The sequence below is a fragment of the Eptatretus burgeri genome, unplaced genomic scaffold, assembly GCF_056783735.1.
Source record: "Eptatretus burgeri isolate ZD-2024b unplaced genomic scaffold, Ebu_testis_v1 Ebu_testis_scaffold_404, whole genome shotgun sequence".
NCBI lineage: Eukaryota > Metazoa > Chordata > Myxini > Myxiniformes > Myxinidae > Eptatretus > Eptatretus burgeri.
In genome coordinates this window covers 1-11,731 of record NW_028222353.1, presented here as the reverse complement: position 1 = coordinate 11,731, position 11,731 = coordinate 1, and the positions used below count along the sequence as shown (strand labels likewise).

At 42.6% G+C, this 11,731-nt stretch overlaps 1 pseudogene; it reads right to left on the bottom strand.

The window, feature by feature from the left end:
• Positions 1-6,412: 6,412 nt before the first annotated feature.
• Positions 6,413-11,706, bottom strand: LOC147007224 (mitochondrial adenyl nucleotide antiporter SLC25A25-like; annotated as a pseudogene).
• Between the last annotated feature and the right edge of the window lie 25 nt (positions 11,707-11,731).

Here is an 11,731-nt window from a genome sequence, read left to right as displayed (position 1 = left end):
CCAGAAAAATCTTCTCCAGAACGGCTTGGACAAATCGAGGGGAAACTTCACTACAAATGTTCCCCAAAACCATGGGTGTACATTTTGTACAAGTTTAAGGAACAATTGATAGGCCACATGGTTTGGCAGCCATTATTGGATTGACAAAAAATATTAAATAATGTTTTCTCTGGAACCGCTTAATTAATCGACACTGGGAAATCTCTCACATTTGTCATCCAGTAGTGATGGGGAATACATGTTTTAAATTTCCACTTGATCATTGACACATGGTCTGGCAGCCAGAATTATTTATTTTTTTATATGAGTTCTCTTTGTTTGTTTGTTTTTGAACAAGGCTCACTTGGCTGCACCTGGATTGGTTTGAGGGTAGAGGAGCAGCAGCTGAAATGTGAATCCTATCCAGGATCGGGGCTCTGATGACTTAATCTTTTTTTTTTTGCTTCTGTTTGGGTTCCTTCTGATGAGCTCTGCATTGCAGGACTGTACCTATTTTTTGGTCTTCCATTTGATTTGAATAATAATAAGATTTTTTAAAAACATCATGTGGATCATTGTCAGGCATCTGATGAAAGTGAGATGTCTTGGTACCCAGTCATCCACTGCAAGCAGTTATAATTATGTCTCATTAATTACGTAACACACCAGTACACAAACAACACACGTAAGAAGTCCTGGCAAGGGTCTGCCATTTCCTGATTGCAAGAAAAGAGCAATCAATTAATTTACTTAATTTTCAAAAAGTTACAGGATTCAGATATGAAGTACAGTGCCTGGTTTTAGGAATGCTATTAGCCAATTAAGCCCAATTATTTTAAATATGCTGCCCAATTAATCAATTCAATTATTGTACATTCCTCCCAATTCTGTCCGGGCCATGTCATGCGCTGGAGGATTTCTTATTGTGGTGGTGTACTTTGAACGTGCACCTTCTTTACTGGTTTCTTTTCAGTTGTGTGGAACGAGCATTTAACTGGCCAATCAAGAGGCCTTGTATGCTATAACGCATTGACCAATCAGCAGCCTCACGCCAAGCTCGCAATCAGAAGTTGAGGGACGGTGGACAACACAATAATTCTTGCTGAATGTACGCATGTTTTGTATATGGCAAAGCAAGAATGCTTATAAAGCACTCTCATTAGAAGGAAGTAGCGTAACCTCTACATGCAGGAACTATAGGCGTATGTCATGCAAACTGTACAGATAATAGCACAGTAAGTGATATACTGTGTACAAGGGCTCCAACACACACATTGGCTTATTTTCTTTAATTTCTATTGAAAAGATTGCTATGCCCTTTGTTGGCACTCAAACCCATAAAGGAAGAGTTTTTTCCCCCTCTATACCTGTCCCGGGAATCAAACTCCGAGTCGAAAGGTCAGCGCAAGCACACCGCAGCTTACTCACGAGGTTGTTCCGCAGCAAATGTTTGATAAATGTTGGTACCAATGACGTCCATTACCTGTCAGTGCCCAAAAGAAGTACTGTTTGTTCTAATGCTACTCATTACTGTAATATGGGTGCAGATCCTTTCACCAGATAATCGATTCTCTGCTTTGTGTGGTCTTTGTGCAACCACCCATCGCTTTCCCCATACTGGGTAGAAGGTGAAAGATTCATGATCCTGATCCGATGATCGTGCAATGGGACAAAGAATCAGCTTCCATTTGGAATATCACTTGCTGCAAATGCTTTCTCATTGGAATCCTCGAGTCATCTCGTGTCTACACATTGTGAGAGGAAGGTTGAAAGGGTAATGTGACAGAGATTCAAATCTTCACTGCTTTATGGGAAAAAGCAGAAAGAAAACTATGTTTATAAAATCGTTGGAAATGAGCTTTAGAGTATCAATTTTCTTTTGATTGCAAGAATTCCTAACTAAAATGCTCTGTCCATGTCACACCGACTTCAAGCTTCCTAACTCTTCCCACAAAGGATTTCTGCAAAGTGCCTTTTCCTGCTAGCACTATCTTGTTTAGGTACAATTCCCAACCAGAAGCTGTCAGAATGGTGCATCAATGATGCTTCTCCACCTCCACCTCTTCAAATGGCACACACAGCTGAAAACGCCTCAATTCTATGTTCTGGGCAGTTTGGAAATCAGTCTTAAATTGCTTGTGTCAGTTGAGGTTATAATTTAAAAATGAAATAGCTTTTGTAAGTATCTTACCCATACATAATATATCTGAGTTTATCTGCATATTATGTCTGGGTGCCTTCTTCTCAGGATGACGTGCAGTAATTGGTCTTTATTTTGATTTGCTTTCAAAAACTCCTTCCCAGATTGTACCCAACTGCTGGAAAAAAGGACCACACCACAAACTCTCCCATCTACTTTCAACAACAATCCACAAAGAGATTCCAATCACTCAAACTCTTGGGTCTCACTCAGTGCCGAGTCCACTTGATATCTCTTGGGCAAGCCACAATTCAAAAGATTGGCTTTGGAGGCCAAAGGCCAACTGGGCATGTGTCATGCAAAGAGTCCCTTCCCTTGACAGACCTGAGCTCCTATCCCACCGACAACGCTTTTTCATCCACAGCTTGGAGTACTGTTCTCTCCTCTGGGCTGGCTCCCCTGCCTCACATCTTGCTCAGGTTGACTAACACTGTGGAAAACCCAAGGCTTTCAAGATCCATTGGAATCTCTCACGATGAAGCTCAGTCCATGGGCCTATCACTTCGCCAGCAGGTCGGGTGGTCTCTGTCTTCTTCCACCTCATTTCCAGTCTTACAACATCTGTCCTCCCCCAAGTATCTACAGGATGTACGGAACCCTGGCTTACCGGCAACCCTTTCCTAATGAGCTACCCAAATCCAGAACCACTGCTCACTCACTCCCACTCATTTGATTCCTCCTGTGGAACCACCTTCCACACCTCGATCTCCATTCTTCCCTCTGGGTCTTCAAGACAGCTGTTCACCACAATCTCAGGTCATCTCTCACATCCAAAGTAATGGAGTCTTTTCTACACCCCTTACACCTCCACCACCCCCCCTCCCAAAATTTTGCTGATCTATTCATCCTGTCCACCCCCTAACCCCACATCATTACCCTGCATCCCTCATTTGTCTGTCTCCACCTACCTTCTCCTGCAGTGCAGTTGGCATTCCCCTTCTCCTGCCTGCAGTTCCTCTCATGTTGTGTCCGAGCTCTTCCATAAGCCGAGACAATGTATAAAAAATAAATAATCAACGCCTTTTACCCCGAGATGGACGTTAAGCTGGGTGTCCCCTCTGATATTAGTTAGTCGGGTGGATGATACAGAATGTAGATCATGGTTCTTCTGATGAGGAGACGTATGTGCACACACCCCTCACCCACTCCATCCTGCGATCCAACCTTGAATAAATTCCAAATTCCAGTTCCAATGTGCAAGGGTCCTATGCATCAATAGTACCACATGATTCAGCCAACGGCCAAATTCATAATAGAACTAGAGAGGGAGCACTCGGTAGAGTGCAAAACCTCCATTACCAATACTGCGAGGTCACTCAAGTGAACCTGATATCATATTCATTCAATTTGACGTCAACAGTGTCTTTCCTACAGAGATTATAGTTTGCAACTTTCCCTTTTACATACTCAATTCATTAATTAACTAGAGTCCTGTGAGACAGAAATTGATTTTACGTGGGTATATCCACCTGGAAGTTCCAAAATCAGCACCGCAATTATAACTTTTTGGCATGTTTTTTATTGGAAATCACTTATAAAATGTAGAAATGCCAAAAAAAAAAAAAAAAAAAAAAAAAAAAAATCGAAATTTTGTTGGAAAAAGGTGCAAAAAATTATTTTTCTCTAACTTAATTTATTTTTGGCAGGGGGGGGGTTGGAAATCACTTATAAACATGCAGAAATGCAAAAAAAATTCAAAATATTTTTTTTCAAAATGGCCGCCACAGCGGCCATATTGAATTTTGAAAACGGGCAAGTCCAAAATCTAATGGCATGGTCCTTGGACCATATCTAACCCCCTCCCCCCACACCAAGTTTCGTCAGGAAACTACCGTCTGAGGAGTTTTTCCGTATCAATACTGTTCACACAAACAGAACAAACAAACAGAAAGGTGAGTGAAAACAGGTAACCTCCGATTTTCCGATGGCGGAGGTTAATTATCCCCCCCACAATTCCCCCAACCCCGGGAGCAAAAATATGGTGTCATAAACCGCTTGCCAGACAGGCTAAAATTGCAAGTACCATATAGTCTCCCCACCCTCACTAGGGGGAGGAAGAGAGGGGCATGGGGGGGATGGTGATCGTGTTTCATGCGTCCACCACCCTGATCCTGGCGTTTACTGCGAGCACTTTTGCAAAAAAATTGGAGGAGATTGGAGCCAGCCGTTTGATTGTCATGGTCAGACGTATGCACATACATCCAGAAAATTGCCTTATTTTCCATATGATTACCAAAATGAAGAAATTCTCAATAAACAGCCCGAGGAAAAAAAAAATTATTAAAGAGTTTTTAAAGTTGTTACTGCACAGCCAGCCATGAGGAGTGCAAAAATAGAAAATATACTTTTATTGAACTTGTGCTTCAGGAGACACAACATCAAGGATTCACACCAATAAGACAATACTCAAAATAAAAGGGAAACCAGGAGAATCAGTAGAATAGGTTCACTCCCTTGGTACAATCAGAGTCACGTGGACATGACAACTGTATTTTATCATAGTGGTATTTCCAAACAAAAATATTGCTCCATTTTCTTCCAAAAAGTGCAAAGCAGCTGTGATCCGTGGGAGGAATTGCCAGCAGCACGTTTCTAAAATGTTCTTTCTAGGACGGTTCCAATTTCTTTTTGTAATAAATAAGAAGTCTGATCATAAAGCAAGTGAACGAACAGAAATCGATTCAAAAAACAAAAAACTGAACACGACCACAAAAAAAATCTTGCCATGTAATAAATACAAGTATAATAAAAAATATATCAAGGCTACATTCTCTCCAGAAACGGACACACCTGTACTTGACTTAAGCTCACAGGAAACTTCACGCTCAGATGGGCTCAAAGTAAGACACGTGACAAAAGTCAAAACCAAAACCGAGTTGCACGTCATCTGCAAAATCGACAGTTCACGTCTTCACGTAACAAAACTATCATTGTGGTAGCTCAAACTGAAATAAATAACCGTTAAGCAACATTTTATGGAATGAATATTCACCTCTCAAATCAAAAGAGGAAGAAAGAACGGGACAGACGTGAGGACCTTATTTCAGCAAATTTAAATAATACACCAGAAATGTCTGTTTCTCAAGAAAACAACTTAGCAGTTTTATGTGATGATAGAGGATTGGCGTAAGGAAATCCAAACAGAGTGGGACTCAGCAATCTTGTTTTGAAATAAAACACATGGCAGCGGAGCAGTTCTTCACCTGACCACGATCCCACACCCACCCCCACCCCCTGCCCCCTCCCGCTAACTTCATTATTTATTTAAACAGTACAAAAAAAAAGGTCCGAGTCCTGAGGCAGTGCTTCAAAGCAAGCTTTAAAAGTATCTGTTCAAAAGGTGGATTGTGTCTCCAAGGCTTACTTGACTTGATGAACTAATCAAGAAAATACATAGAAAAATTTGGGCCCTGCAGATAAATTGTAGAAGACGATGACCTCAAAGCATGATCATTGTCCGACAAGATAGACATAGAGGTAGTGCACCTGCCCTTTGAGCAGTCTCAACTGGGTTCTGTTCTGGAACCGAGTATTAACTGTCAAATTCCTGTGCTTCCACAGACAGTGTGCTGCATCACAAAGTGCACCGACAATCAGAAATCACACATTACAGCTGGAGACCTGTCCTGCCACTGTAAATGGAGGGTCATGATCCCACAGTGTCTTAACACAAGTGGGAAAGTCATCGCCGACACCCTAAGAAGCCCAGAATTTCTAAGATTCTTCCCCAGATTATCTCCGCCAAGGTCCAACAAACGAGAGTTCGAGCTCTGGCTTTCCCGTCACAATGTGTGGCCCAATGGTTCATGGCCAGGCGGAAAGGTATGCTTAACAAAAAAGGCATGGTCGTTTTTTATCAATGCCAGCTTGTAAAAGGTCAAAAGGGTACTTAGGTTTGACCGACAGCCTTGTTTAAAAAACATGACGGTCACTGACCAACTTTCGAACAGGAATTACCAGCTCAAAATATGGTCTCAGAATAAAGCTTTCCAGATCACATCACCAATGTGATGATGGATCAAAAATGGAGCGGAAAACCAAGTCCATCTGAAAAAAAAAAAAAATACAATTTCCTTCAGAACCACTCCTTTAAAAATACAACCGGTCAAACATAACATATCTCAATCCACTAATTGTTTAGGTTGACAAGGCTAATCGGATTGATGATCCTCACATTCTTTGGGTGTCACAATAACCTCCAGGATTTAGAACCTCCAAGCTGTGAAGACAAATTCAACAACGCGAATGAACGCCAAGGGCTTGCTTCAAGTGTTCGTAGAGACCACGTAGGCTGATGCTTACAGCTGGAATGACCTTCATGTAATTTGGAGCCAGTCCACGGTACAAGCCGAGTGGCCCGTCCTGCCTCCAGAATCGAACGCATAAGTGGACATCATTGTGACCAGATGTCTGGCTTGCCAGTTGGAGGTATTGGCTGCTATGGGAGGGAGAGAGACGATAGATAGAGAGATAAGCACACAGAGAGTAACGATAAATTACCATTTTGTAAAATAAGCACAAACAAATTAATAAAAGTTAAATCAAAGAACATCGGAGGAGGCCCATCAAATGTGTGTAACGGTTGCCAACATATGCTGGTTTGTCTGTGCTCTAATCTTTTTAATCGTTTCAGTCTTTCCCAACATTTTCTCCCCCCCCCCCCTCCCCATTAAGCTGTTGTAATCCATATCTCCTGCCCTTTGTCACTGAGCGGTGAAATGTTACACAATTGCTCGGTGACATCAATGGGAATGATGTTGAAACCATGCTTCCTGAATGAATCAGCATCTTAGCTTCAAACATAGAAATTAATTTCATTGATTTGTTTTCACCTTTCGAATGCCCAGACTCGGTGGTGTAATCGGTTGGAGCGTCCGCTCTCCGACTGAGGTCCGGCCAGGTCTCGAACCCCAGCCGAGTCCACTCCAGACTTTAAAAATAGGGACCACGCACCCTGAAGTTCCTGCCTAGATCAGTTGCAACAGTCACTCACACCCCCCTCTCACAGTCCCCCTTGGACCCTGATGGTTTTTAATGCCACAAACAAACTTTTGGGTACATTACAGGTTATGAAGATTGTGGTCAAGTTTCATCAAAATTGTGTGTGTCGTTCTCCAGAGAAGAAAGCAAATACCTATCTTGGAGGGAGTCAACTAAGCCCCCTAATCGACTCCTCTTATGAGCACAGATTTTGATGTGGTCAATAAACCTTCATTAGGCATCAGATATGAAGATTGTGGCCAAGTTTCATCAAAATCATGTCTCATTGGTTCAAGCGATAATAACTGAAGTGTTTACAGTCTCACTCACTCACACCTTTGCTTTCGATCACATAAGCACACAAGGGACGAAAGTCAAGGTGAGCTACTAAAAAGTAGTTATGTGCCACTTCCTTGCTCCTGATGCTCAGCAATTAAAAAAGGAAAGGGTACGGACAAAAACTATAAGCTGACAACCACTGCACAAGCCGAAAGGCCTCCTCCTCCTGCATTGAAGTTCCTTATAAGTGGAACTCACACTTATTTATTATGAGTCTCCATAAACTTTTCACAATACCTTATTTTTTGTTTCACAAAATTAACATTTCATAATGAATGCACAAAAGCCTCCAAGATAAAAAAAAAAAAAAAACTGGAGAAGGAAATAAGCAAGTAGGACAAAAATAAAAATAAAACCCAGTAGGACAATACAGAGAGGGAAAACATATAAATAAAGACAAATGTACGTGTCTCAAACGCACACGTGCACACACCAGATGCAGCATCCAGGAAACGAGAGTGTAATGGAAAGAATCGTTTCGCTTACAATAGAGCCTTGGCTTGGGAAAAGAGTCCCGGAACACATCAATATAATGAATCCTTTATTCTGCTGTTGAGAACTTCCCCTCGAACCACAAGGCTCCATGTAGTGCCTCCGGGTGTAGGAAGGATGCAGGGCGACATTACGTAATGCACTTTGTGCTCCTGTGGGTTGGAGGTCGGTGGCAAGGCTTTCATCGCACGACCAGGAAGCTCGCATGTCGGGTCTGGGGGTTTAGCAAAGGTGGCAAAGAAACCCAAAGAGCTATAGAGACGTCGGCAGACGATGAAGCAATAAACAGAAGTTTTGAAAAAAGAGAAAAAAGAAAAAATCCTTAAATGACTTGGCTGACAAAAATAGAAAACGCCACCATGCCATTGCAACCCAATCAAAAAAAAAAAAAAAAATCTTGCCATTTCTCGAGGGACATATGTAGTCATTAGCCCTTAACGTTAAACTACAAACTGCATTGTGGGTGGGGTGAATCAATCATTTGGAATGCATTATGTGAGGTACCATAAAATGCAAGACTTTTTGATTACTTTTGTTCAATTATCATTGCTGGGCTCACAGGGTTCAGATCTGAGGTAGCAAACTTTACTTTGAGGCTGTATCGCATGGGTTTCATTCCCCTATCCAACCATTCTCTTGCATGCGGCTCTTCACGAGATAACTCACACCAATCCCAGTTCCTAGGTTGGGAAAGAGCCAAAGAACTACGTCAGTGTGTTGCGGCTGCGTGGATTTCTCCCCATGACCCTGTTAAGATTCCCACAATTCACAGTGGTTAACTATGTGGTCCACAATTTGGTTAGGGACCCAGCAACTACATGTGCTGCGATGGGATTTCCTCGATTTGTTTTCCCATTTATATAGGCGGTGAGACGTCCATGCGGCATGGGATGTGCGAATCCAGTTTTAATGCTCATCTACTATAAACTGCCATCCTGTTGCTTCACAGATAAGACATCAAAGTCAGCTCTCCCATCCACTAACATTTGCTTGTCAAGATTACCTTTGCAAAAATTAAATAAATAAAAAGGCATGCCATTGTGCGTCAAGATAGGAATTTGTTCTGGGTGCCGGCATTAACTCGCCAACTCTTTTGCAAAGGACACCGTGGGATCTTTAACGTCCACCAACTAATGCCGGTAGGCAAGATGTGCTCGGTCCCAACGTCCATCCAAGGAATGGCACTCCATTGATGAATCACCTTGGCTGTGAAACACTGGGGATGACAGTTTATAGCTAGGTCAGGAAAGGAACCCAGGCTAGGCAGCTTAAAAGCAAGTGTGCAATGAGTACCTCAAGAGAAGCCATACTGTCAGCCCTATGTCCATGCTATTTGGTTTTAACAAAACAATAAAAGCCAAACAGGAAACAGAAAAGTCAATATATAATATATATACCTATTTCTGAAATATAGTCCCTTCAAAGACCTTGACAATTTAAACCAATTTGGGGTTTTTTTGGCACGTAACTGTAATGCACAATTGATTTACACGAGTAAACAAATGAAACAAAAGAGGTGTATATAGTTCCTGCTAAAACCAAATATACCACCACAATTTGCAAGCAACAGTTTAGAAATGAGTGTTCATGCATCCAGGATTCAAATCGAGTACCTGCTGCTTGCATCCGGGTCAGGATTAAGAGCAAGTGGATAGCTCGCGAGCTGCCCACAAGTGCTGGACCTTGCTGTACCACAGGCCAGCAGAACAAAGGACCCCAGGTGCTGCACCTTGCGTGGCATGCCTCTGTCCACTTGATTCTTCAGAGTCTAGAGAACATAAAAGGGGACGGTGAAAGTTCAGACATTTTATAGGTCAAAACTACGTTGCACAATCTGAATCTAACCTTGACTATCATACGCCAAATCCTGAAGCCTGGTTACCATGTCCAAACTCGAACTTCACCCTCTCCGTTGCACCTGGCATGTATATTGCCACTCACCTCATAAATAGCCAAGGTCTATCCCCTGACGTAAGGAATTATTCCCAGCATGTTCGGTGTTATGTAGCCCTTATAAAAGGCCCGTAAACCCTCCAACCGCAGAAGGCGTTGAGCACAGTCCACTATGCTGGTGTATTCCCCAGTACTCGACAATGCAAGCCGAGTTTTCAACACCTGCAAAGCATACGAAGGACAAATGAATGAGTGTTCTCGTACAAAAATAGCAGGGAGAGTAGAGATAGCAGGAAAGATTACAAACGTAATAGGTTATTCGTACAACATATACCTCCATCGGGTAGATTATGGTCTGTAGCAGTGACTCCTGCAAGCTGAACCAGCAACTTCAAGCGCTCCTGCAGGCCAATGCAGTTTTCCTGCTGGAGCCAATCCAACTTCTTTTATCTGCAAGCAGAAAATCGGAATGAACGGAGTATCGTTTAATCGCAGATGTTCAACAACAAAATAAATAAATAAAAAGGGAAGAAAGAATGGGATTTAAGTTTGTGTGCCAATATTTTTCTGCTGGAAATGACCATGTTCTCATAGTTCTGATTATGACAGAAAAAAATTACCCCCCGTGTGGGAAGGTGACGGTCATGTCCCCGACAATGTTTTTTACTATCATAATCAACGAACCGTTTCCAGATGTCTCCTAAAATGACAGACTGAATGGGTTTTGAAAATGGCGACTTTCACAACCTTCGTGACCTTGACCCTGACCTCCAGATCTGGGAAAAAAAACATGTCGTTGGGTATCACTCATCGACCTCTACCCACATACCAAATTTCATCAAGATCGGAAGTAAAAAGTTCTTTGTACCGGGAGGTGTTTTAGATACTGAAAACCATCTTCCAGGTTAAGTGGTATTAACGGGACGGAAATTCAAAAATCTATCCGGTTAAATGCAAGATAATATTTTTTACTATCATAATCAAAAGAAACAGTTGCCGAATGTCTTGTAGAATGGCAGATTAGATACTAATAGGTTTTGAAAATGGCGATTTTTACTTAACCAGGTGACCTCGTGACCTTGACCCTGACCCTGACCTTGAACCCGGACAAAAGTTATACCGTTGTGCAACACTCATCGACCTCTACCCACATACTAAGTTTCATCAAGATCAGGAAGAAAAATTGTTGACGGACGTACATTTGGTCTGGCTTTATTGAAGGTCATCTCGAGTGGAGATGACCTAAAGAGAAGTTATGAACAGTTATTGTAATAAAACAAGAAACAGACGCGGTGATGGAGCCAGCTTTGCTGGAGGAACCACGCTTTAACCAACCAATCCTCACCTAACATCATAGGCCATGAACTTGAGAGCAAGACTCTGGTGCTATTTTCAGCACGTTGACAGCATTGCCACGCCACAAAGACCATGTTCCACCCTCGCGCAGCATGTGGGCAAAGCCACTCACCAACCCAATGTTGTTGGTGCGTGACGCTTTCACCTGTCAGGAAACAAAGTAGCGAATCAGAGTTGACGAGATTACAGGCAACGTACGAGTGCTTCAACGACCCACGCCATTGCGCAGAACTGAGCGCAAAGCTCGTGTAGTCACGTGCGACAGGCACAACACTGGTGAAAGGTGATGAACGTTATGCATAGCTCACCTGCATGATGATCTTTAGGCGGTCCAGCGGTGCCGTGCATGTGCGCGACACAGCACCGGCACCGCCGCCTGCTACCAACTGCCTCCACCACACACCCATGAGGCGCTCTTGCTCTGTGAACTCATCAGGTACAACAAAGTCTTCACCGACGTCCAGCATCTGTACACAAGTGCAAAAATACAAA